The sequence below is a fragment of the Micromys minutus genome (assembly GCF_963924665.1).
Source record: "Micromys minutus genome assembly, chromosome: 29".
Lineage (NCBI taxonomy): Eukaryota > Metazoa > Chordata > Mammalia > Rodentia > Muridae > Micromys > Micromys minutus.
This window is the reverse complement of record NC_137964.1, coordinates 15,144,215-15,172,077: the sequence shown is the minus strand read 5'-3', so window position 1 is coordinate 15,172,077 and position 27,863 is coordinate 15,144,215. Positions and strand designations below refer to the sequence as shown.

Sequence of the window (27,863 nt, the reverse complement as noted above, 5' to 3'; positions counted from 1 at the left end):
CTTGGAATCCTGATGTGTTTATTATAAAAGGCTGAGATGTGCCCCACACAATTAGTAAACACACTTTGCCTTGCAAACCTAAGAACAGCAGGAGGGATCTGGTGTGGCTGGGTGGCTGGAGGAACATCAGTTGGCTCTAACACAGCGCTTAGGAAAAGCAGATCATCTTCCTAGGGGTTGGTTCCTTTGCTGCCTTGCTCCGCAGGGCTTGGAATCACACCTGGAACTCCGAGCATGCCACTAGCTACACCCCCACCCAGAACTCTTCCAAAGGGATCCAGAGCCACCCAACTAACCAAACACCTTCCATTTCCCAAGGCCTTTCAGATTCTACACACTCTGCAAAACATGTTACCATCCAAACTTTCCTAATTTCATTATCTACATTATTTGTAGTCTCAAAAACTGTTTTCAGGGATTTAAGACAACACTGTAATATTTAAGTCCATGTACTGATCTCTTCTAATCCCCTCAAAATGTTCAGCCTTTTTTTATAAAGCAGAGGAGTCTGAATAGCAATGAAAGAAAAAAGGGCAAAACGTTTTTGTCCCCTAGTGAAACAGGACACTCTGTTAACCAAATGAGAAGGGAACACTGGCTCCAAACAAGGAGACAATGCTTGTCGCAATGAGAACACACCACTAAGTCCTGAGCTCAACACTTCACCCGGGTCAAACCATGAGCAGGAAATGGACACGTCCAAGTTGATACACGTCCTGTAAAATGGCTCCAATGCTCTTCAAGAAGTAATGGGTTAGAGAGGTAGGTTAGTTGGTCAATAGAAAGCTTGCCTAACAGGAGAGAGCTGGGATTCCCCCACGCCGAGTGCACACGCCTGGAATACCAGCTCTCAGGGAGGTAGACGCAGAGGACCAGAAATTCGTCAACTAGGTGCGAAGTTCCATCCAAAGAGTACAGAATGCAGAAGCCAGGATGCGGAAGGCAGTGTGGAATTTGTGGGTGCTAAACCAGGAGGTGGCAGTGAGTCTGAGGGCAGCTACAGCGTGACTTCTAGCCCAGGCTACAGTGAGAACCTGTCTTAAAAATAAAACTCTCAAGAACTGTTGGGAAACCCAGGTGCCCACACGCCCCGGCCCTAAAGACGCTGCAGCCCTGGGATAGGCTGTGCTGCTTAAACACAGAACCCTTTAAAAACCAGAGTGAGTGTGGCAGGGGATCCAGACAAAAATTTCACTTGACAACCAGGGCTGGCCTGGAACTCACGATGTAGACCAAACTGACCTCAGACTCAGAGATCTATCTGGCCTGCCCCGGTTTCAGACGTGCTTGAGTAAGATTAAAGATACACATCACTACACCCAGCAGGTTCCATCTTTAATAAGAGATAAAAAAAAATTATATGAACACCAAAATTTGTTAAAATATATTCATGATTTGTTATCAGTAAGTGTAGGCCTACTTATATCTATGCGTGGGTCACATGATACCAATCAGGCAAACGGATGTGAAGAGCAGACATTCAAGAAGCAGCTCTGCTTTAAGGCCAGGGAGACAGCCAGGAGGCAGAAGCCCACTCATGAGGCTCTAAGGACTCAGAGAGGAGACGCCATCTGTGTGCAGGAGCCAGAGAAACACTGCAGAAGATGCCCACTACCAGCTGTGGCAGCACACATCTATAAGCCCAGCACTTGGGAGGTGAGGCAAGAGGGGTTCAAGGCCATTCTCAGGTAAATCAAGGTAGACTGGAGCCTGGGCTACGCTCAAGTGCACACACACACCCACACCCACAAAGCTAGTGGTCGATCTTCTTCGACCTTCCAAAGGTGCCCACGTTGTTTTGTGAGGCTGAATCTCATTAGCCTGGAGCTTATATGGGTAGTCAATGAGCCTCAAGAATCCACCTGTCTCCACTTCCCAGCCTCGGGATTATAAACATACCCCACCTGCAAATCTTTTAAATATGCGCTCCATGATCTATCTTAGGCCCTCCTGCTTGCATTAGCAAGCACTTCACCATCTCCCCAACTCCACAGCCCAGAATTCTGAACAGGAGCCTACTCGGCCAACACACCAAGACTGCGTCCCTTGACCTTACTCCAAGTGTTAAAGTCATCTACATCTGAAGAACCACAACCAGGTGATCTTTCTGTAGCCTACTGAATAGCAAGCAATAGCCTATGTACAGACCCTTACCCGCAGACTGTTAGAATGTGGCTAAGTACCCAGTACTTAAATAAGTGCTTCACACAAAACTCCCACTAACTTAAACAGGGCTGAAGGAAACAAAGGATAGAATACTTTATATGTGCGTTCATTTCCACACCCATGAACAGACTCCAAACATAAACCTAATGAATTAAAAGTAGCTGAGCTGTCAGCCAGCTGCTTCCATTGCCACTGCACTAAATAAAATAACCTATTTTCTGATGAAGCAGAAAAGTGAACTAGGCCAGCAGCAGGATGACGGCGTGCTCTGACGTGCACGAGGATTGGCTCGCTGCATTCCAAACGCCTAGTTTCTAAAAAATTATAAACCAGGGACCTGTTTTGCCTAAGCTCTAGAAATGTGGCTCGGTGGCAGAGCCTGCGCCTAGCACATAGCCCTGGGAGCAACCCCAGCACTGCAACAAAATAAAAGAATGTAGCGCTGGAGAGAGAACTCAGCAGCTAAGTGCACGTTCTGCTCTCCCAGGGGACCTGTCTGGGTCTCAGCACCCATGTATTTTGGAGCTGTCATCGTGCACATTTTACGTGTTGTGATCTTCCTTCTGAACTGATCTTTGATCATGACTTGCCTCTTCTTAAACCTAAACAACACAACTTTTTCCAAAGTCTTACTTTGTTGAGTTAAGCCATTTCAGCTTTTCTGTGACTAGTGTGTGTGCATGGTGGTGTATTTCTTTTCATTTCTTTTACTTTTTAAATGTATTTTCGTTTTTATGTTTAACATGTATCTTACATGTTTTTTTTGTTTGTTTGTTTTGGTGTTTTTGAGAGAGGGTTTCTCTGTGTAGCCCTGTCAGACCTGGACCTTGCTCTGCAGACCAGGCTGGCCTCGAACTCAAAAGATCCACCTGCCTCTCTGCCTCCCGCTGCTCAGTTCTTAAAGCACATAGCTGAGTTTTTCCTTTTTTAAGATTTGTATTTATGAGGAAATGTATGTGTCTATGTGTGTGTGCATACAAGTGGGAGCCCAAAGAGGCCAGAAGAAGGTATCAGACACCCCAGAGCTAGAGTGACAGGCTGTGAGCCCAGCATGGGTGCTGGGAACAGAAGTGCATCCTCTGGAAAAACAGCAAGTGCTCCTAGCTGCTGGGCCAGCTCTCCAGCCCTACACTGGCCTTCAATGTTTAGCTGCATACTTAGCCACCACTAAAATGCCCTCTGCTAATGCATGTATTAGTCAATATGGAGGCTAAAGGTAGGCAATCCCTTGGTCACGGCATCCTTCTGAATGTGTGGTCAATGTGTCATTGTGTGGAGGCCAGAGATCTCCTGCTATAGTTCCTCCTGTTTCTGAGACAGTCTCACTGAACCTGGAATTCGTGGAGTCAGCTAGAGTAAGTATGCAAGCCTGCCTCAGGGATACTGCTGTCCCCATGGATCTCCTGCACTTGGATTCAGACTGGCTGGCACTGCTGCAGCTGAAGAGCAAAGCCCCTGTCTTTATGCCTGGCAACCCCCTTAACAACGGAACCAACCCCCTTCTCTGTGAATATCACTTGTGAGGGTGTGATTGAATCTAACCTCATTTTCCATGTAGGTATGAACAGTCTACAAGTAAGTTTTCAATAAGGAGGGAGGCAACAAAAGACAGAAACAGTAAATTCTGGGGCGAGGAGTTAGTGCTGACATACATAAGCTGTGGGTGAGCCTCTGGCTCAGCAAGTGTGAGGACCCAGATCAACACTGCAGAAAACTGGCTGCGGCTTATTCACAAAGGAGCAAAAATTTCTTACATGGTACCTCTACACTAGGAATAGATTTGCCCAGATCCATGTAAATCTTTCCTAAACAAGAAACATTTAAGCCAACAAATATCAGGATACAGTACCACATGCCTTTAATCCCAGCACTCAGGAGACAGAGGAAGACAGATCTCTGAGTTCAGGATCTACAGATGGGGGACCAGGGCAGCCAGGGCCACAAAGAACCGCTGGGGAGTGTGGGGCAGGGGAGTTAAAGCTTGGCCTCCTGCGACTTTTCCCCATGGCCACCAGGCTTATGTTGCCATCCTCCTTAGTCAAAAACTGCAAATGAAATAATGTAATTTTAACTGTTACAAAGTAACATATGGAGTGTAGCTCAATAGGAGAGTCCTCACTTAGCAAGTCCAGATCCTAGGCAATGCAAAAATAAAGTCTTAATATTGGGTATTAAGAACACCAGGTATTCATTTTACTGGATCTCGAATGAGCTCAAGGCCAACCTGTTCTACATAGTGAGCCCCAGGCCAGCTAAGGCTACACAGTGAGATGCTGTCTGCGCACGCAGAGCTCCAGAAGCTTCCTACACCCACCCATGGCAGGGCTGGGGTGAGGCTCGAAGTAGAGTTCTTGGAATGAGCTGAGGCCCTCATTCAATCCCTAGTACCAAAAACATAAGAGGTTTTGACTCCCAAAGACACAGAGTTCTAGAAACCAGTGCTTTAAAAGGCCTAAGTAACGGGATGCAGCTTTGTGGTCAAGCACTGCCCTGGGCTAGACACTCTAGCACTATATATAGTTCTAGAGCCTATGTGGGCCTCAGCCAAGAGCTCCATAACCAGCCATCTCATCCCCGCTTGGTTCTGAGACAGGGTCTCCCTCCACAGCCTTGGCTGTCCAGAAACTTGGTAAGACCAAGCAGATCTACATGCTGAGATTAAAGAGGTGAGCTGCCACACCCAGCCTACATTGTTTTTAGTCGGGTCACAACCAAGAAAACCCTCCAAGCCCTCCAATGATCGGTTGTCAAATGCACTCACTTTCTCGATGGCCCAAGTGGTACTAAGCAGATGAGTTGTGCAGAAACAGGCAAGGGTGCAGGAACAAACCAGACACCCGCTGAGCTGCACTGGTGAATGTCCACGGACAGGAGGCAAACCTTGAAGGGCAGAGAAGCAACCTGGAGGAGCAAGAAGCCATCAAGACAAGCCTCTGCCTGTCCCAGCAGGGAAAGTGCCATAACCCCATCCCGATGCTCCAGAGAGTTCGAGGGCTTCTTCCAGCACACCCGGGAAGACACACTGTGATAAATGTGTGTGCGAACTGCCGGGGTGGGGTCCGTGCCCCAGCACCGGAACCAAAGGAGAAAGGAATGGAGGGAACTGTGCCCAACTGAAATGCGGTCTGTAGGTGGGAAAGCACTTGAACCCTCTGCCTTCAAACTGGAGGTGAGTTCTGTAACTAAGATTTACCTTTAAAAGTTCTCAACCAGCCTTCCAATTTAATCTAGAATAAACACTCCCATTTCTTTTGGTTTGGATCCTGGGTTTTTGGGGTTTTTTTTTTTTTTTTGTTTTTTTTTTTTTAGATTTATTTATTTATTAAAGTACACTGTAGCTGTGTTCAGACACACCAGAAGAGGGCATCAGATCCCATTACTGATGTTTGTGAGACACCATGTGGTTGCTGGGAATTGAACTCAGGACCTCTGGAAGAGCAGCCAGTGCTCTTAGCTCTCCAGCCCTTGGATCCTGTATTTAAACAAGTCATAGTAGCTTATCATCTAAGCGCTCAGAACACTGAGGCAGAGGACTACAACTTACAGGCCTGCCTGGACTACATACAATTAGACACATAGTCAAACCACAATCCAGACCTGCAGAACTGAGGGGTCTGGAATGACATCTTCAACCCACTACAGAAGCAGAGGTGAGATGGAGAACCAGTGACTCCCACATGAAGTCACATGGCCTCGTAATCCAGGTCAGAGAGTGCGTACTTGATGTACCTGACTTCTCTAGAGTTGGTCTCGTCCACAAATGGCGTTTCATCAAGAGTTTAAGGAGCATACTCGCCACGGAAATGCTCAGACACAGCTGCCATGGCGCAGATGACACCTGGCAGGGGACCTGGAGATGGACAGGGACCTAACCAGAGTTTCCCACCGAAACAGAAAGGAACAAAGGGAGAACCTTACTCCCTCCCTAGAGGTTCATCATCCCAGCTGTTCAAGCAGTTGAGACGGGGGAATTACCACAAAGAGGACCCAACATGGGCAACTTAGTGAAACTATTTCAAGAAGTAAACAGGGCAGGGAGGTGAAGGGCAGAAGCTGACTGAAAGGGAGTGCCTGCCTAGAGTCCTCAGGGAGCTGGGGTTTTGCTCAGTAGTATACCACTTATCTAACATGCATGGGGTCCTGGGTTTCCCCCAAAATGGTAGATATGGATTTTAGCATACCTCTGCCTAAGGATGACCTAAGGCTAAGGAGAAGGGGGTAGGGGTTTCCAGACTTGAACAGTAAAAATAGAAACAACTCAACAACTCGTGGCCCCACAAAAGAAAGCCCTTACAGAAATGACTGCAGACAGAAAGTTTTCTGTGCCTCCAGGGTGTGAGGCAAGATTCTCAGGACGCAGGCAACAAAGGAGCCTGAGGCAACAGACTCAAAAAAAAAAAGAAAAATCATGCTACAGGAAATACCAACCATCTCACATCCCAAACTTATGCTTATGGGTACCATACCTACACCCCTTACTTACACTGCACCCCCTTATTTACAAACTAGATTTGCCCCAGAAACCAGGAAGGCTGGGCAAGCCAGCCATACAGGAGGCAGCCAAAAGACACCTGTCCTTCACCTCACCTCCTGTTCCCCAAATCGGTGGACACTCCACCAGCAGCGTCTCAGATCTGCACTCTCAGCAGCCAAGAAACACAAAGCCATAAGGCGGGGAGGGGGGGTGTACCAAAAGGAGCTGTGAGGTGGGGGGTAGGGAGGGAATATACTTAAAGGTAAAATTTGTGAGCCAGGCCTGTAATCCCTGCACTTAGATGGAAGACCGGAGGATCAGACTCAAGGCCAAACCTCGTCTACAAAGCGAGTTCCACGCCAGCCTGAGATACAAAATATCCTTAAGATTTTTTATTTTAATTAAGCAAGACTTGAGCGAGACTTTGTTGCACTGGCCTTTTATCCCAAGCACCTGCAGAAAGGCAGAACCAGGCAGATCTCTGTGCATTCCAGATCAGCCTGCTGTACCTAAGGAGTTCCAGAGCAGCCAGGGAGACATACTGAGATTTCCCGCACTCCCCCCCAACTCAAAAAAAAAAAAAAAAAAAAAAAAAGGCAAAACTTGAGAAAAAAAATGGAGGTGCAGGAGTAAACTTTTTTTCTCCATTCCTTCTCTTTAACCCTGACGTCTGGGTGCTTGCCCAAGCCAGACTGATTATTTTCATAGCCTCAAGGCTAAAGTCTTCCTTCCGGTCATTGTGTTTATTTCCATCTCCTCCTCCCTTTACCCCCGCGCCCTCCCCCCAAAAAAGTCCTGGCCCCACGGGACCTGCAAGCCAACAGCTCCGGACAAAGCCCACGGCTGGGCTCCACCTGAGAGCAGGGCGGAGCTCCGGACGGCCAGGATGGGCACTGGCTTCGGAGCCTGGTAGCTCCCGCCCCCCTTCCAGGGCCCCCGCCGCAGTTACCAGGCACTGATGCCCCGCCCCCATTGTGCCCGCCGGCCAATCGCGTGCGGCCTGCTGCCCTAAGCCCCGGGCACACACACATACACAGAAACGCACACACACCGAACCCGAGCGCGACCCCACGGGGCTCAGGAGGAGCCGAGGTACGGCGCGCGCGCCCCCGGCCAGCCGCCTCAGCCAATCAGGAACGAAGGAGAAAGGCTGCGCGGCCCCGCCGGGGTACGCTCACTCGTCCGCTCGTTCACGCGCGGGGGGCTGCTCGCGCGAGACCATCCCTCTCCAACACCCCCCACACCGGGTCCCCGGACCACCGTACACGCTTCTGTATACAATGTACGCACGCGCAAAACGCCGCGAGCCCTCCCCCACGCACCACGGGTGTGCGCGTACAACTGTCGTCTCCCCCCACCACCGGCCACCCCATCCCCCAAAGGCGCGTCGCGTCTGCTGCCAAGGCCCCCAAGTGGAGTGGACTTTGGGGGGTCACAGCGTGTCCGCTTCCTCACCCCGAAGTTGTCCCTTGCCACTCGCAGCGCGCCAAGTGACCCCAACTCGCACGCCCGAGTCTGTGCACACGGTCCGGACGGGGGCAGAGTGTCGAATAAAGACGCCCCTGTTCGCCATGGCACCCCGAGGCTGAGGGGACGACGGAGGGGACACTCGAGGGAAGGGGACAATCTAAGGCGACAGGGACTCACCCGAAGTGCAGCCGGGGAGGGTCGGGGAGGGGGGTATGCGGACAGCAAACGGGTGTAGGCCGGAGGGGCCTCGGCGAGCTGGCGAACTGGGTGGAGGTGAGAGGGCGAGGGGGGCCCGTGCGTCTCGGCCGTGCTCCTGTCACCGCCGCATGGCCGCCCCCGGCGGGGCCTCGCTCCTCGCTGGGTCGCCAGACGCGGGGGGCAAACAGAGGGACGAAGCCCAGGGGTAACCGCGGCAGGCGGGCAGCGAGCGCGTGCAGGGAAGGGGGGGGCCGCCGGTGCCCCCTTTTCTCTGCTCTCCCAGCTTCTCTCTCACCCTCCTCCTCCTCCTCCTCCTTTTTTTTTTCCCCCTTTTTTTTTTTTTGCCTTTTTTTTTTTTTTTGTTCCTCGAAGGAGACGCTGCGCGTGCGCACAAGCAGCACCGCCCACCGGGAGTTGTAGTTCTAAACCCGCGCTCACCTACGCAATGAGTGGGTACCCCGAACTATAACTCCCAGAAAGCCTTGCGGAATGAACCCAGATTCTCTCCCCACCGCCCCCCTCTAGGCCGAGCGAAGCTCCGCGGCGCCCGGCCCTCTCCGGCTTGGACTGTCAATGGAGGCGCGCGGGTGGTGGGAGAGAGAACATGGCTGCACCTGGGGCCTGCGCGGCCGCCCGGATGGGGGAGGGGAGTGGGGTGAGACCTAGAACTTGTGCCCTCCCCACCTTCCTTCTCCAGCAGGCCACAACTTCCACTTAAATAACTCTTTGCTACCAACATCCCTTGCAAATTGCAAAGTTGGGGACTTTGCAAAGGCCAAGGGATCCCCGGGACTCGCCTGTCGCCTGTTTTGTAGAGGGAAGTCCCCCAGCTCCGGGACACAAAGAACTCAATGTTTTCAAAGCTGGCTTTAGAAGCATCCAGAGTGGACTTGCCCAAACTTGGGACAGGCAACGGATGGGAGGGGGTGGAGAACTCGTGATTTCCATTTCTTCTCTTTCGAGTCTTTACAAACCTCCACGTTTAGAAGGAAAATTGGAGAAATCCCGGTTGTTCCAACAACTACAAAGAGTTAATTTAAAGCTCTTCTTCCGTCCATTATATTTTTTCAACTATTTAGTAAGATCAATGACTTTCGAGAGTAACAACTAACCGTTCATCTAAGTTAAATGCAAAAGTTTGAAAAGCCCGTGTCTAAAGAGCTTAGATGTTAATATAAAGCACTAAATTAATTGAGTTGATGGTGTTCGTTTGTTTTTTATTTTTTCTCTTTTTCCTGCCCACCCCTTATGCCGGCTGAATATTCGGGCGCCCTCCCCCACCCGTTGCTTCTCCGTAGGTGGCGGCCACAAGGCTTTTTCCAGCCTCTTTGTCGCTAGCTGGAAAACTTTCCGTGCAAGCCACTCTTTTGATGTAGTTCCAAAACCCTGCCTTTGAATTCGGGTTCAAGGATTGGCGTTCCCTGGTCGACTTTCTTGTATGAAACCGCACCCACAAAGCCTCATCTAGAATCTCCATGTTGGATTTCTTTGCACTCCACGGAGTCTTTAAAGATCCCTGGGAAGCAATCTGATTACAGAAACCGCCTACGTTTCTTGGTGTGTGTGTGTGTGTGTGTGTGTGTGTGTGTGTGTTTTACGATTTCCCCCTAACAATATTTACACCCTTCGTTTCCTTGCCTAATCCGATTGTGACTCAACTTTGTCTGCTCTGTCCAGAGCGATTCATTAAGTTGTCAAAAGAACAACTTTCTCTTTGCACTCGGATTTCACTGATCTTTGGAATACGTAATCAAATTCCATAAGCCTGTAACAGGAGTCCTGCTCCTTTGCAGCAGAGACTATGTTCCTATGTTCGAAGGTTCATGCTTGAAATTAAATCAGTCCAAACTTAAATCAATCCATACTATGATATTTTTTTTTCTCCTTATATGTGCTTAGGATGAAAGTTCTGTAGGGTCTGCACGCCTGACATTCCAACACTGAGGAGGTGGAGGCCGGAGTATAGATAAACAAGCTGGAGGACAGACTGTCCAAGTAGGGAATTCATGTCAGCCAGGTCTAGATGATAGCACCCTGTGATTCAAAACAACAAATAACATTACAAAGTTTTTGTTTTTTTATTTACTAGATACAAAAGATTGAAAATAGGTGATAATAAAGCAATATTCAAGGCCAGGACATAGCTTAGCTGATAATGTGCTTACCAGCATGCACAGACAGACCCTTACCTTCAGCACTGCATATATACATAGATACATACATGGTTTAGGTAGTACATAAAACATAAAGGGTACCACATATCTGTAATCCCAGCCCATGGGAAATGGAGGCCAGAAGACAAGTTCAACATTGTCCCCTGCTGCCAAGAATCTGAAGTCAAGCAGGGATACCTGATACCTTGTATTCAGTAACAGTAGCAATAATATTGATAAACCATTCATAACAATATAGTCTCATAACATCCATACAGGGAACTACTCAGTTGTCCATACCCTCCTGCCCACTTCCAGGACAGGGAAAGACTGTGGCTTCGGATGTCAACCTTGATCTTCAGCCAACTTTTTCCACTGCTGGAAATGTACTCAAGGTTCTTTGTGAGCAGGCAGGGCCTGCACGGTAACTCTTACATTTTCCAGTCCAGGCTGGTTCCTATGTAACCGTCTCTTACAGCATGAAATGGTTTTTTTTCTCAGACGCTCTTAATCTTCTCCGGAGAGGACTTGTTACATAGATGCCCTTGTTCTGTTCTGGCTTTGAAATGGGTCTCACTCTGCAGCCCGGAGCTAGCCTCAAACTTCGCCAGCCTCTGAGTTCTGGGATAAGCAGTGTGCACCCCCCAGTGCCAGGTCTGAAGTCTCTACGGATGCCCAGTGCTTAGATCTTAGAGGGAAAAAAAATTTTTTTTTTAGTTTTTTTGTTTGTTTGTTTTTCGGTTTTTGTTCTTGTTCTTCTTGTTGTTGTTTTGGTGGATCAACAAGTCAGTGGACTCTTTGTTGCTTCTGGGGTGTTGGGCTCAGGAGCTCTTGGTGGGAAGGTCCATTACTTCTTCACCACCATCTGGCTTCGAAAGATGGCACTGGCCCTGCGGATGGCGGCCATACGCAGATCAGGGCAGTACTTGTTCTTTCGGATCATGTGCCTGATGCGGCTGAGGGTGGCCCGAGCATTCTTGTTGATGGCGGTCCTCACGTAAGAAGTAGCAGGTTTTCACTGACCAGATCTGCATTTCAAAACCACCACGACCCCTTTGCCATCAGCGGCGGGCTCCACGCCAACGGTCTTGCGGTGAATTAGCCCGTTGTAGCAGAAGGAGTCTCGGGCCTTCAGATTATTGGGCTCCGAGCTGTACGTCTGCTTATTCCTCTCGATCAAGAAACTGGAGGCCTGAGAATCCGAACGACCATCCATTGCAGATGCGCGGACATGGTGGCGGCTCCTCTCCCTATGGAGGCCGGAGACAGAAAGAGTTTTTTTAGATTTAAAGATTGAACCCAGGGCCTCTTAGCATGTTAGGCAAAGCAACCAATCAATCCACCACTGAGCTATCTCAATCCATCATTTGCACGTTCTTTTGAGTCAGGGTGTCGCTAAATCGCCCGGGCTGGTCTCATATTCAACTTTGTAACCCAGGAAAACAAACATTCGCTCCTCCTGCCTCAGACTCTACAATGTTTGGGATTGCAGATGTCTACCCATCCTGCCTGGCTTTCTAATTGAGAGTTTTTACTTAAAGAAAAAGTTGTCAATCAGACAGTAGTGGCACGAACCTTTAATCACAGTGCTTGTGAGGCAGAGACAGGCAAGTTTCTGAGTTCGAGGCCAGCCTGGAACTACACAGAGAAACCCTGTCTCAAAAATAAATATAAATAAATAAGGTTTAAGTCAGGTGGTGGTGTTGGCAGCGCATGTCCTTAATCCCAGGCAGAGGGAGGCAGGTGGATCCCTGTAACAGAATTCCCTGAGCAAGCTAGGTGATTTGGCAAGCTCTGGAATCAATTGGTAGAGCCTGTATCAATAAATAAGGTGGCGAGGAATCAAAAACTCTCAGTGTTACCTCTGGCCCCCATGTGCACACGCATGCATATATGTATATGAACACACACACACACACACACACACACACAAAACACATGCCTACCATATACATATGCAAAATAACAAAAGCCAGAGAGTCAGTGTTCTTAATACAGTTCACCTTGGCTAGAAGATATGACATCTACACACTTGAACTTAAAGCCATTTTCTAGGAAAAGACAAATTCCTTGAAGGCAGCCAGTGAAAAATGAAAGTCTTCCAGGCTAGATAGATCTGATAAGAGAGACAATTACTGTATGACCAGAGGGCAGATGTCATTCCCAGGCTGGATGCTCTGGACATGGAAATGAATCATCAGGCCATGAAAAGCCCCAGAAAGTCCCTCAAGCTACTCTGAGCCAAGCAGAACTTATTTGGGTTAAGATAGGTATAGCAAGAATGTCTGAATTTTAGTTTCCTTACACATACAACAATGTTATAAGAATATGTTTTTGTTTTATTCCCAGGTTATGAGGATATGGGACTGCTTCTCATTAGTCGACTATGACTTGTGTCCTGCTGTGGGTGGAGATGGGGCCGTGATTTTGCCAGCAGCAGGTAGTTTCTGTGACTGTATGACATTTGGAATTCTGGGAACATTTTGGAGGGTAAATGCTAGAGTACCAAGACGCGGGGTTGGTGGTTAGTGGCTGGTTGTTGTCTGTTGCTGTTGGTCACAGTTTGTTAAGTACTCATGCTCAAAGAAGAAATGATAAGAAATTGGATATCTGGGGGGCTGGAGAGATGGCTCATCAGTTAAGAGCACTGACTGCTCTTCCAGAGGTCCTGAGTTCAATTCCCAGCAACCACACAGTGGCTCACAACCATCTGTAATGGGATCTGATGCCCTCTTCTGGTGTGTCTGAAGACAGCTACAGTGTACTCATGTAAATAAAATAAATAATTCTTTAAAAAAAAAAAAAGAAAAGAAAAGAAAAGAAAGAAAGAGAAAGAGAGAAAGAAAAGAAATTGGATATCCAGATCAAACTTGTCCCAAGGAGCTCAATACCCCTAACTAGCAAGAAGTAGTCTAACAATATGTCACCCCATTTCTGACCCCTGACTTTATTCACAGATCTCTTTCCTTTCCCTTCTAATCTTCTGTCTGTCATGTCTGTTAGGAGGTTGAGAGGGAATTTAGAAAGGGATGGAGGAGGGTGGAAGAAACAAGAGCCCACAAAATAGCAAAAGTCCAGTTACAGATATGGGCACATGAAGCCTACGCTAGCCTTCAACTCCCTGCCTAGCCAAGGATGACCTTGAATTCCTGACCTTCCACCTCCTAGGATTACAGAAGAGCATCAACACATCTCATTCATAAGCAAGATGTAAAAACATAGAAAAAGCTGGCAAGATAGCCCTGTGGGTAAAGTCAAGTCTAACAACATGGCTTTGAAGCAGGAAACCCCCATGGTAGAAGGAGTGGGGGGAGCCAACTCCAACTCCTAAAGGCTATGCTCTGATTTACACCATATAGACAATCAACCAGTCTCTCTCTCTCTCTCTCTCTCTCTCTCTCTCTCTCTCTCTCTCTCCTCTCTCTCTCCTCTCTCTCTCCTCTCTCTCTCCTCTTTCTCTCCTCTCCTCCCTCTCTTCTCTCTCTTTCTCTCTCTCTCACACACACATACACACACACACACAGTAAAAATAAGGGGCCTGCAAGATGGCTTAAGGGATAAAGAACAAAAACCTTTTTATAAAGAAAAATAAAAACAAGAGGGCTCAAACCCTCCCTCAGTTCCTCAGCAATTAAGATCAAATCCAGCCCTTCCCAAAGATCTGAGTCTAATTCCCAGCACCCTCACCAGGCTGCTTATATAAGCTATAGCTTTAGCTACAGGGTCTCTGACATCTTCCATTGCTCTTCCTGGGCACCTGGTCTCTCATGTGCACATACCCACAGGCAAAGACACAAACATATGCATAATCAGAAATGAAATAAGCCTTTAACACTTTTAGATTTCTTTCATTTATGTATATAAGTGTTTTGCTTGCATGTTTGTATGTGTATCACATATGTACTTTGGTGCCCTTGGAGATCAAAAGAGGGCTTTAGATTCCCTGGCAATGGCCAACCTCCAGTATTGTTTCTCAAGCGCTACCCACTTCGTTTTTGCTTGGTTCAGCTTGGCTTGAGTTTTTGAAACAGAGTCTCACCACACAGTTCTAGCTGTCCTGGAACTCACTAAGTAGTCTAGACTGGTCTTGAACTCACAGAGAGCTACCCTACCTCAGCCTTGCAAGTGCTAGGATAAAAGACATACTGGTGGTACATGCCTATAATCCCAGCACTCAGGAGGCACAGACAGGTGGATCTCTGAGTTCTAGGCCAGCCTGGTCTACACACTGAATTCCCAAGCTGTGGCCAAAAGCTACACAGAGAAACAAACAAACAAAAAAAGATATGCCCTACCATATAGGCTAATCTTGTTTTTTTTTTTTTTTTTTTTTGTTTTGTTTTGTTTTGAGACAGGGTCTCTCATTAGCCTGGGGCTCCCTAACCAGCTTAGCTGGCTAGCTATTGAGCCCCAGGGATCTGTCTGTTTCTGTCTTTCGTATACTGAGATTACAAGGAAATCTTATTAAAGGCAGTTTTTGTTTGTTTGATTGTTTGGATTTTGTTTTGTTTTTATGTAAGTTCTGGGGGGAAAAAACTTAGGTCTTTGTTTGTTTAATTGTTTGGATTTTGTTTTGTTTTTATGTAAGTTCTGGGGGAAAAAAACTTAGGTCTTCAGACTTGGCAGCAAGCCCCTTTGCCCACTGAGCCATCTCGCTGGTCCCGAGAGATGACTTACCTCCCCATTGGAGAAGAGATCTATCTCCCTTGTGGCAGGCAGGGACACTCTCTATTTCATTGGGCAACATGAACTGAATCTCTTAGGGACTAACAGCTGTCTAGATATGTGTGGTAGAGATGTAGGTCTGCAACCACAGTTATCTTGGGCTGTATCTAGGCCCTTTATCTTGGGCCAGTTACCTAAACTTTCCTAGATTACCTAAACTCTAATAGATAAAGTCCAGGTTGTATCTACAGGTTTACCATACTTTTAAACTTCACCAACCCTAAGGCTAAAATTGCTAGCCAATTAGCATCAAGTCTAACAGAGATTTCCTGCTCATTGTAGCCCAGATACCTGAAGCTATTATGACCTGTATTTGGTAAATGCACCAGTTTATGACTTTTAGCCTAGTTTAGTGGTACATGCTTGTAATCTCACCCCTGTAAAGATGAATGCCTGGGAACAAGAAGATAGCCTATCTTCAAACAAACAAGAGAAAAAGGAACAAACAGACACCAAACAACAGAAGCCGGCAGGGTCAGACAGTGCTGGTGCAAGCCTTTAATCCAGAGGCAGGCTGATCTCTGAGGTCCAGGCCAGCCTGGTCTACGAAGTGAGTTCCAAGTTAGGTAGGACTACAGAGAAACCCTAGCTGGAAAAAAGCTAACAAACAAAAGAACAGCATGTACTTTTAATCACTCAGCCTTCATTCCAGGCCCCACACCTTAGACCAGATTCTTTTGCATTTATCTAGCTTGTGTGTATGTGCGTGTTATGTGTATATGTGTGTGTGAGCTTATGTTTGTATGTGAGAGTGTACTGTGTATGTGTGTGTGTGTGTGTGTGTGTGTTTGTGTGTGTATTGCATGTGAGAATGGGGAGCACGGGCATGCCATAGTACATTGTGTGGAGGTCAGAGTCAACTTTCTGGAGTTCTCTCCTTTCGCCTTGTTAGGTATAGTCTCTCATTTTTGCAGAGCTTCCTACTCCAGGCTGAGAGCTTCTAGGTGGTTCTTGCCATAGGTGTGCTGGGATTACAGACAGATAACACCATCTATGTCTTTGTCTTCTCTGCCCCCCCCCCCCCCATGGATTTAGGGGTTGAATTCAGGTCTTCAGGAGATTGTGTGACAGTGTGTTTACCAAGTAAGGCCAGCCAATGCTTCTCAACCTGTGTGTCACAGATATCAGATACTTAATTACCATTCAAGATAGTAGCAAAATTCCAGCAACAATGTAGTTGTATGGTTGGGGGTCACTAGAACATGAGGAACTGTATTAAAGGGCCCCAGCAGTAGGGAGGTTGAGAAGCACTGAACTAAGCAATCTCACCAGCCCTTGTTTTGTGGTGCTTGTTGTTTGTTTTTGTTTTGTGTCTTTTATTTAACGTGATCTGGCATTTTGTTTGCATGTGTGCCAGTGTAAGATGTCAGATCCTCTGGAACTGGAGTTACAGACTGTGGTGAGCTGCCGTGTGAGTGCTGAGAATTAAACCAAGTCCTCTGGAAGAGCAGCCAGTGTTCTTAACCAATGAGCCATCTCTCCATCCCCAAATTACATTTATTTGTTTATGTACATGTGGGTCTCTGGACACATATGTGCCATAGCACCTGGGTCAGAGCCACAGGAGAATTTTTGGGAGTCTAGGGATCGAACTCAGGATGTCAGGCTTGACAGCAAACGCCTGTACCTACTGAGCTGTTCTGGGAGCTGCCTGTCCTTGTTTTCTCTCCGTTTTTGAAACATGTCTCATGTCACTCCTGCTGACCTTCGTCAGCTCACCCACTAGCTGAAGACTTTTTTTCTTTTTTAACTTTATCTTCTGATCCTCCTGCTTCTAGTTCTAAAGTGCCAGCCTTATAGGCATGGACCACCAGAGATAACGAAGGATTTACCTTTATGCATGCTCCGCTAACACTATAAGCCACACCCCCTTCGTTTTACATCCCAAGCACCACGCAGCAGGAAGTGGTGATAGATACCTTTATTCCCAGCCCTCAAGAAGTAGAGGCAGGAGGATCAGAAATGCAAGACCATCTGTGGTTACATAACCAGTTCAAGATCAGCCTGGGTTATACGACCCTGTCTTAAAGTTCATTAATTCACTGATTAATTAATTAAGTTGGTAGCCACAGTCCCTTCTTTGATCTATAGCTGGCCCCCTTTCAAATGGGCTGTACTCAAATTTCATGGAGAAACCAGCTGTGGTGGCCCAGGCCTGTAACCTAAGGACTTAGGAGACTAAGGCAGGATAGAATTTGAGACTAGCTAGGGCTGTGCTGGAGATCCGGACAAAGAGGAGGGGGCGGGGTAGAAGAGAGTGGGTAAGAGCTCCGGCTATGTAAACATGAAGGACTTGAGGTTTAAAAAAAAAAAAAAAAAAAAAAAACCTTGAAAAGCGGGGTGTGGCCTTGTGAGTACCCCTCATATCAGCTCCACCAAAGACCTGGGTCGAAGACCAGAGGACCGCTCCAGAGGACCGCTCGGAATTGCTGGCGGTCGGCGTAGATGGAGGTTCCGTAAACAACCCTGGCTCAGTAAACAAAGTAGCAAATGGTAAAAGCAGGCAATCTGCTGGTCTCCTCTTTCTCAAGGACACAGTGTTAGGGGAAGGATGAAGAGAGTGGGGGGCATATGGCCCATGGAGGTGCGGCGAGGCCTGAGGGCAAGGGAGATGCGTTGGGAATCCCTTCCCTGAGGGACCAGCCACACAACAGTATAGTACGGAATAGAGTTTATTCAGGTCATGGGAGAGTTAAGAGGGTGGTAGAGGCAGAGAGAGAGAAGTAGAGGCCGGCCATGAGCACGTGGGAGAGAGGGGGGAAGGGAAATGGGAGAGCAAGGCTGCAAAAGCACAAGGGCAGGAGAGGCCAAGAGAGAGAGGAGGGGGTCAAGCAGCTCCTTTATAGTGTCAGGTCACTGGGGCGGAGCATACCTGGCCACTGCTGGGTAATTGAGGGGTGGGGTATACCTGGCTGTTGCTAGGTAACTGAGGGGTGGGGTTTACAGAATCCCAACACACAGACAGCGCACGGGCTGTACACGGACACTACACACATGCGTACACACTGACAAAAAAAGAAAAAAGAAAAAGAAAAAGAAGAGGCCATAAGGGAGAGAAGAATACAGAGCCCAGGGAAAGGGTACATTTTAGTTTGTTTTTGGGGTTTTGTTGTTGTTTTCAGTGTTTTGTTTTTTTTTTTTTTAAGTTGTCCAGGCTAGACCAATAAGATGACTCAGCGAGCACTTGCCATCAAGCCTAGTGGCTTGGATTTAGTGCTGGAACCCACATGGTGGACAGAGAGAACTAAACGATCTAGGCTGGCTGGGAGCTCAGCACCGTCAGCATCTGTGTCACCGATGCTGGATTACAGAGACACAGCGTCACACCTGGTGTGAGCCAAGCCTTGAGGGAGGCCTTACCACTGACTGTTAAAGAAAACGGAGAGTCTGGAAGACAATGATTGTATTCAAGAATAGTGTGCACGTGCTCGTGTGTATGTGTGTGTGCATGCGTGTGTTCCTGGGGTTTCCTGGCACTCTGGAGGCAGAGGCAGGTGGATCTCACTGAATTCAGTGCCAACCTGGTCTACAGAGCTAGTCCAAACAGCCATGGCTACACAGAGAAATACTGTTTCGAAACAAAAAACAAAAACAAAAACAAAAACAAAAAAACAAAAAAAATCAACAACAACAAAAAATAAGAATAAGGAGGTAGGACTGGCAGGATGGCTTAGTGGGTTAAGCCTCCGGCTACAAAAGCCCTGCCAAGCAGAGTTTGATTCCCAGGACCTACATAAAGGTGAAAAGAGAAAGAATTAATTCCATGAAGTTGTCTCTGACATCTACAAGTATGCCATAGCATATATGCCTACACACACACACACACACACACACACACACACACACACCATAAACTAAACAGTTTTTGTTTTTTTTGTTTTTTTTTTGAGACAGTGAGACAGGGTTTCTCTGTGTAGCCCTGGCTGTCCTGGAACTCACTCAATCAGCTGGCTTTGAACTCAGAGATCTGCCTGCCTCTGCCTTCTGTGCTGGGATTAAAGGTCCGAGCAACAAATGGATTTTAAGGTGAAGCTGGGTAAACTGGTGCACACCTTTAATCCCAGCACTCAGGAGGCAAAAGCAGGCCAGTTTCTGTGAGTTTGAAACCAGCTTGATCTACATGGCGAGTTCCAGGTCCTCCAGGGCTACCCAGTAAGATCCTGCCTGAAAAACAAAACAAAAAAAAAAAAAAAAAAAAAAAAAAAAAAAAATCGTGAAATTGCAATTAAGGACCATACCCGTCACCGGCCGTTGGCCTCCACACGCACTCACATGGTAGAGTGTATGTGTGTCCACCCAAATATGCCGCACATGTGTGTGCACACACATAGAAGTGCCTCTGTGCCCACAGAGGGAAGAAGCGTCACATGCTGAGGGTAGGTACTATTCATAGCCTCCATGTGCAGGTCACGGAGAGAAGGACTCTGGCCTGGACCACAATGGTCCTTCCGTGCCAGCCTAGAAGTGTGGGGCAGACAGGCTGGTCTGGATGCCTGTCATTCCAGCCTCCATTTCCAAAGAGGATTACATCACCCACTCAGAGAGGCCCAACCAAGCTGCCTTTTTTTTTTTTTTTTTTTTTTTCTTTCTAGATAAGGTCTCTGTCTTAATGCATTTTCTATTGCTGTGATAAAGATCATGACCAGAAGCTATTGGGGAGAAGAGGGTTTGTTTGGCTTGCACACTCTGGTCACAGTTCATTGTGGAAGGAAGTCAGGGAGCTGACGCTGAGTCCAGGGAAGAATGAAGGCTACTCACAGGCTTGATGCTCAAGGTTTGCTTAGGCTGCTTTGTTTTCTGATTTTCTTTTCCTTTCTTTTCTTTTCTTTCTCTTCCTCTCTTTTGTTTGCTTTTCTGAGACAGGGTTTCTCTGTGCAGCCCTGGCTGTCCTGAAACTCACTCTGTAGACCAGGCTGGCCTCAAACTCAGAGATCCTGCTGTTTCTGTTTCCTGAGTGCTGGGATTAAAAGTGTGCACCATTACACCTAGTCTTCAGCCTTTCTTTCCTTCCTTCCTTCTTTCTTTTCTAAGAATTACATATTGTGTGTATATGAGTACACTGTCACTGCCTTCAGATATTCCAGAAGAGGTTACTGGATCCCATTACAGATGAGCCACCGTGTAGTGGCTGGGAATTGAACTCAGGACCTTTGGAAGAACAGTCAAAGTGCTCTTAAACACTGAGCCATCTCTCCAGCTCTGGGTTCGACCTTTAAAACTGGCAAATTAGAACCAAATTCTTGTGGTTGTTATAGAGGACCAAAATTAGTTTCCAACCCCTACATGAAGACTCAAAAATATCTGTAACTCCCATTCCCCTGAATCTGTGGGCACCAGACGTGCATGATTTGGTATACATGCATTTTCAGACAAAACATATATATACATAAAATAAAAAAATAAGTAAATCTGCCCAGCAATGGTCACATGTGCCTTTAATTCAAGCCCTCAGGAGGCAGAGAGGCAGGCAGATCTCTTGAGTTTGAGGCCAGCCTGGTCCTACAAAGTGAGTTCCAAGACAGCCAGGACTACACAAAGAAACCCTGTCTTGAACAGCCTGCCATCCCAATCCCCTATGGAGGGTCTGGTGCTGTGGCTCAACCACAGGGCATTTGCCCTGTATGTGCAAGGCTCTGGGTTCATACCCAGCCTGGTGTGTGTGTGTGTGTGTGTGTGTGTGTGTGTGTGTGTGTGTGTGCATACACATGTACACATGATAGAGAAAGACAAAGACATAGACAGACAGACAGACAGACAGATTAGTACACATGAAGAAGCAACCACGTATTCTGAAGATGGGAGGAGGCACCTGAGGGTATCCTGGGTTTAATTGTCCATGCATCCCCCTCACCCCCACTGCTCTCTGTCAGTCAGTGATGGATCCATCATCCTCACAGGATATCGGAGGAAAATGTATGTTTGCTTTATCATTTTAGAGTGTTTGGTCCATGGTCAGCTGACTCCATGGTTCCTGGGCCTGTGGTATAGCAGCGGGGTTCACTTCATGGTCACCGGGAAGCAAAAAGAAATGACAGGAACAGACCTGTGAAAAATACAATCCCCCGGAGCTGGGGAGATGGCTCAGCAGTTAAGAGCACTGACTGTTCTTCCAGAGGACCTGAGTTCAATTCCCAGCACCCGCATGGCACCTCACAACTGTCTAGTTCCAGGGCTCACACAAATGTATATGCAGTCTAAAAAGAGAAAAAATGAACATGAAATAAAATTAAACTTAAAAAAATGTCTTTAGGGCTGGAGAGATGGCTCAGCGGTTAAGAGCACTGGCTGCTCTTTCAGAGGTTCTGAGTTCAAATCCTAGCAACCACATGGTGGCTCACAACCATCTGTAATGGGATCTGATGCCCTCTTCTGGTGTCTGAAGACAGCTTCAGTGTACATATAATAAATAAATAAATAAATAGATTTAAAAAAAACAAAACAAAACAAAAAAAAAATGTCTTTAAATCCTCTGAGTAGCCTCATTTTCGGAGGAGAGTTCCTGTGCCTCAAGGACTTTGGCAAGAATGTTTACATTGGGCCAGAACAAAGGAAGTAGGCTCAACCAAGAATTTGACATTGGGCTAGGGAGGACAAGACTCAAGATGAATACAGCTGAGGATTGTGTTCTTTGTGTTTTGATCCTAGAGACCCTGAATACTGGTAATCCTGGGCCCTTTGTTTATGGTTTGTTTGTTCCTTGATTAGATTGTTGTCTCGGTAAATATTAAAAAGGGTTGGAGCCTTTTATCTCTCACTAGTGCGGATAAAAGACTCCAACTAGTGGGGGTGGGGATCTGGCACTATAGGGATCTCTAATTTGCTGGCTTTATGCCACCCCTAAGAACTCAGGGGCGGTTCACTCCACTGTCCCTGCTGCTTCTGTCTCAGGTGGCCTATGCACCCTGCCTCCAGCATGTTGATTTCACTCACTTTCCTCCACTGCCCAGTATAAACATGACTCCACATCCATTAACTTATCAAACAGATTTATATGTTAAATTCTCAAACCACAAACCCTCTACACAATAAGCTTACAACCAATGAACAAAGATATAAGCTGCCCATCTATATGAGATAAATTAGACCCATAGAAAACCAAAGAAATAATCATAACAACCTTATCAAAGCTAGATATTTGTTGAGAGCAACATACACCTCAACCTCCATCTCCCTCCCCTCTCCCTCCCTTCCTGTTTCCTAGACCTTTTCCCGCCTACATTTCTTTCCGTCCAATCATATATTGCTTTAACACAAACCTACAGTTTGTCTTTGACCTAGAACTTTCCCTATTCTTTGCATGTATCTAGAATAGTATAAAAGCAGACTGGAAAAAAAAAAAACTGCATTCCAATGGTGACAACCTCCCTATGAGAACATGCCTCTCACAAAGAATCTCCTTCATTCAGAAGAGGAGAAGAGGAAATACAAAAAAAAGCGCCTGGTGCAGAGCCCCAATTCCTACTTTATGGATGTGAAATGCCCAGTGAAATGATAAAAATATAGCCTAACCCCTCCAAGGACCCCAAGCTACCTCACTCAAAAGGAGCCTTAACCCCCGCACCTAAGAACCCCTAAATAACTCAAATTCCAGACCCTGCTCTCTGCCAGTAAGTAGATATAAGGTCACACTCCTTGCTGTTTCAGAGCCTGCTTTCCGTATGAAACCGGGTGAAAGGACAGGCCCTTGGATATGCAATCCGGGCCTAGTAAGTTAACAGGAGATAAGCTGACTTAACCGCTTATCTGGCTTCTGCAAACTACTTGCACCATATAAACACCCTCCCCCCACCCTAGTGACTTCTCCTGACTGCCATTGTCACCCCCACCCAGGAGACTGCGCAAATACAGACCTCCGAGACTATAGGGAACTGATTGGTCCATGGAGCACGGGCTTAGATAGTTTAACATAATTGGTCCCCAGAACGCGGGCTTAGATAGTCTAGAAAGCACGTACTTAGATAATTTAAAGTGATTGGTTTGTGATTCGCGGGCTTTGCCATGATTGGTTTGTGATTCGAGGGCCTTGTGAACTCTATAAATAAGTAAATCTTAAAAAAACAAAACAATCACACACACAGGGCTGGAGAGATGGCTCAGTGGTTAAGAGCTCTGGCTGCTCTTCCAGAGGTCCTGAGTTCAATTCCCAGCAACTACATGGTGGCTCAAAACCATCTGTAATGAGATTTGATGCCCCACTTCTGGTGTGTTTGAAGACAGCTACAATGTACTTAGATAATAATAAATAAATGTTTAAAAAATAATCACACAAACAAAAAAGAACTTAAAAAAATAAAAATATATGAATCCAGGCAGGATGGTGGTGGCACACATCTTTAACCCCAGCACTCAGGAGGTAAAGCAGGTGGATCTTGTGAGTTTAAGGACACCCTAGTCTATATAGTGAGTTCCAGGACAGCCAGGGCTACACAGAAAAACTCTGTCTTGAAAAACAAAAACAAACAAAGACTGTTGTAAAGGTCATGGTGGAGAAATCAAAACATCTGAACCTTGAAGTAGTGTCCACACCATATCCACAACCCGGAAGCAGAGAAATTGATGTTGGTAACCAGCAGTCTTGCTCCATTTATACAGCCCAGGGTCTGCTGCCCAGGGAATAGTCCTGCCCATGTTAAAACGGCCCCTTCCTTGTGGTGGCTGGTTTTGAATTAATCGCAGATGTCCAGAGGCACAGGCCTGGTGGATCTCTATGAATTCCATAGTAATTGTCCCAAGACCCTTGGATATAATCAAGATAACCTCCTACTGGCACACCCAGAGCCTCATCTTTCAGATGATTTTAGATTTTTTCCAGGTAACTCTAGACTGTACCAAGTTGATTATAATCAATAGTCATCTCAGAATCTCATGTAGCCTGGCCTATCCTCAAACTTGCATGAAACCCTGGCTGACTTTGAATTTCCGACCCTTCTGTCTCTCTACTTCTTAGTGTTAGGGTTACAGGCATGCACCAGGTTTATGCAGTGCTGGTACTCGAACCCAGGCCTTCTCACATGCTAGCTAAGCACTCTACCAACTGAGCCACATCTCCAGCCCTGGCTTATCAAATTAAATTATCCAGATCAATTGCATAGCAAGGAATAAAATGGGAGGTGGGAAAGATGGTCTAGCCCATTGTCCCACCATAAGAAGGCATAAAAGGGTTGGTGGTGGTGGTGCACACCTTTGATCTCAACACTCAGGAGGCAGAGGCAGGCAGATGGCTGAATTCGAGGCCAGCCTGGCCTACAGAGCGAGTTTTCAGGATGGCCACAGCTACAAAGAGAAATCCTGTCTTGAAAAACAAAAACAAACAAATGCTTTAAGAATCAGGGACAGTCCCTAAAGAAGCCTCAGGTCAGCCCCCATTTGCATATGTCACTTAGCAACCCAGGGATACCAGGTTGATGACTTACACTCATCCCCATGCTGGCCGGAATACCAGTTACCAGCCAAGGCAGCCAGCCATGGTTTCTACCCAGGAGCTAAGTATACAGTGCAGAAGAAAGTAGCTGGCCTTCTATGACTGAAGCCCCATCTCTGACTTAACAGATTAGGCTTGACCACCTGTCCTACTATGCTTATTACAGATAAGATCCCAGTATGCAGAAGCTTGAGGCCCGATGATTAGGTGTTCAAGAGCAGCTTAGGCTACATAAAAACGAGAAAAGAAGAAGCCAATAGAGTATTGCCTAGCTCATACAGTATCTTGGGTTCCATTCTCAGTGACACTAACAAACCGAGAGAGGTAGCTGGTGCCTGTAATCCCAGCACTCAGGAAGGTGATTAAAAATTCAAAGTCACCCTTAGCCACAAGTTCAAGGCTAGCCCGGGCTACAGGAAACCCTGCCTGAAAAATAAGGACTATCAAATGGTTCAGTGAGTAAAGGTGCTTGCAGCCAAGACTGACAGCTTAGGTTCAATCCCTGGGGTCTACATAGCAGGAGAGAAGCAATCCCTTCCAGCCATCCTCTCAGCTCCACAGAAGCACTATGGTACACGTGTGCACATGCATATATACACAAAATCAATAAACAAAAATTATAGCGGGGGAGAGAGGAGGAGGAGGAGGAAGAGGAAAAACTGTGAAAAGCAGAGAAAAAGAGATTCCATATTGGAAAGTATAAACAAAAGAGCCACTCCCCAAATCCATTTTTGGGGTACTGAATGGGCTCTAGGTTTAAACATGAAGAACTGGGGATGGAGCGAGAGCTCTACTCTCGTTCTGCAAGGTTTCTGAAGATGTCTTTGCTGCTTGAGGGGTCAAGGCTCTTCCCATGAAGTGAGTACTTCTTCTTGGGTATGATCTCATCATGGTGGGATCTCTCAGTGAGGTTTGCTGTTCCCTGGACCAAAGACAACTGGTGGTTTAGGGTAATTGGGACGCCGGGGGCCTTTAGAGGTTCTGGGCAGAGATGCTGTAAGAGCTGAGAGTAGTCAGGCATGGAAGGGCCCCAGCGTCAGGAAGGGTGACTGATGCAAACTGGAGGCCAGCCTGAGCTACACAGTAAAACCTGGAGGGCAGGACAGTGACGACGGCACAGAGTGCCTGAGAGACAGAAGCAGGTGGATCTTTGTGAGTTCAAGGCCAGCCTGTTCTACAGAGTGAGTTCCAGGACAGCCAAGGCTATACAGAGAAACCCTGTCCTGAAAAACAAACAAACAAACAAACAAACACCTTGACTGAGGAAGAATAAAACAGTGGACAGTATGGTCCTTCAGTCATCTCTGGGACTCCCGTTTTGAAGAGAGACAAGATGGTTAGGTTCCCACTGTGGCTTATTATTACTATTATTATTAATACATTTACTTATTTAGGGGGGGAGGAATACACGTGGAGGTCAGAGGACAACTTGAAGAGTTGGTTCTCCTACCATATGGTTCCTGGGGACTAAACTCAGATCCTCAGGCTTAGCACCAAGCGTCTTAACTTACTGAGCCATTCTGAGCCATTTTATCACTGTCCCTAGATACCCTCCTCCCACACACACTTTTTTTAGACAGACGCTCCTTGAGTGGTTGGCATTCTATGTGACCTGAAGCAAATTAAAGGCAGAAAGTCCAGGCTTTTGGGCCTGTTTTTGTTGCCCTAGGGACCCAAGTCAGGAGTAAAGGCTTTTGAGTAGACATGGTTTCTGAGGGTCTAGAGCAGGAACACAGAGTGGGGGCGGGGCACACAGCTTTGTTGGTAGAATACTCGCAAGCATGAAAAAGTCCTGAGTTCAAATCCTAGCGCTGCAAAAGCCAGATGTAGTGACATATGCCAGTAATGACAGGATTCAGAAGTAGATGTCAGAGGCTCAGAAATTCAAGGTCTTCTTTGGCTACACAGCAAACTTGAGGCCACCTTGGACTGCATGAGACCCTATCTTATCTTAAAGAAGAAGAAGAAGAAGGTGAGGAGGAGGAGGAAGAGGAAGAGGAAGAAGAAGGCAAGGAGGAGGGCTCGGCATAGTGGACTTTAATCCCAGCACTCAAGAGGCAGATCTCTGTGCGTTTGAGGCCACACTGGTCTGCAAAGTGAGTTTCACAGTTACACAGTAACACAGAAAAAACAGGGGAGGGGGTGTCAGGTGTATGTGTGTGTGTGTGTGTGTGTGTGACAACTTTTGCTGGCCAGTGGTGACTCATGACTTCCATCCCAGCACTTCATGAGTTCCAGCTCAGCCTGCTCTACACAAAGAAACCCTGTCCCTAAAAACCGAAAACCAGACCAAACCAAACCAACCAACCAAAATAATAATAATAATAATAATAATGATAATAAAGCAAAAACCAACCAACCAACCAATCAAACAAACAAAAAAACAAAACAAAAAAAAAGATAATAAAACAAAAACCAACCAACCAACCAATCAAACAAACAAACAAACAAACAAAAAAAAACAAACTAAAAAGCAGAAAAGAAGAAAGAAAACCATAGTGGTCTCCAAAATGGAGTAGGTATAGGACATTTTTTAGCTGGCTTCCTGTTGCTGTTCTTAAGGGTACCTGCTCTCTTGTTCTGTACAGATCTAACCTTTCTTGACCCATTGCCAACCTGGCATGGGAGCCAAGGAGAGCATTAGGGAGGCGGGCTGAGACAAACCCCTCTGAGGTAAACCGGCTGAACCAGAATCGGCTTTGTGAGTTTCCCAGGCCTCAGCCTGGAGCCCCAGGGCCTCCTCCCACACCTGCACCCAGGGTTTTGATCTCTAAAGTGCTCTTTCCTTTGTTTTGTTGTGCAGCTCTGGGGATGATCCTCAGGCCTGTGCTTGCTAGGCAAGCGCACTGCTAGGCCCCACCCCAGCTCCCACTGGGTTCTTTTATGTCTGGTTTCACGTCCGGTTTCAGCTTGACATTGTGTGGTGAGAAACCTCTTTGTGGGTACACTCTGGTCCAAATGGAGATTTTTTTTTTTACTTAATTTGTTTATTTTGATTCTAAAAAAATTACATTGTGTGTATGCCTTTGTACGTCTCTGTGTATGTGTGAGGGTGTGTCTGTGTGACTATGTATCTGTCTCTCTTTAAGTGTATGAGTGTGCAAGTGTGTCTTTGTGTATCTGTGTAGTGTGTGACTGTATCTGTGTATGTGTAGCTGTGACTGTGTGTATCTGTTTCTCTTTAAGTGTATGAGTGTGTTAGTGTGTGTGTGTCTGTCTTTGTGTGTGTCTCTAAGTGTATGAGTGTGTGTCTATG

At 46.8% G+C, this 27,863-nt stretch overlaps 1 protein-coding gene and 1 pseudogene across 9 annotated transcripts in view; both read right to left on the bottom strand.

Annotated features, from left to right (window-relative positions):
- Nucleotides 1-8,629, bottom strand: part of GTF2I (general transcription factor IIi) — a 67,326-nt gene extending 58,697 nt beyond the window's left edge. For all 8 annotated transcript variants that reach the window (XM_080941272.1, XM_080941274.1, XM_080941273.1 and 5 more), the window contains exon 1: nt 8,288-8,629. The gene's annotated coding sequence lies outside the window, so the exon portion shown is untranslated. The remainder of the gene's footprint in view (nt 1-8,287) is intronic.
- A 2,679-nt stretch (nt 8,630-11,308) lies between these two features.
- On the bottom strand, nt 11,309-11,694 carry LOC308438941 (large ribosomal subunit protein eL28-like; annotated as a pseudogene). Its single transcript has one exon. The product of its transcript is annotated as a large ribosomal subunit protein eL28-like (transcript).
- Nucleotides 11,695-27,863: the final 16,169 nt, after the last annotated feature.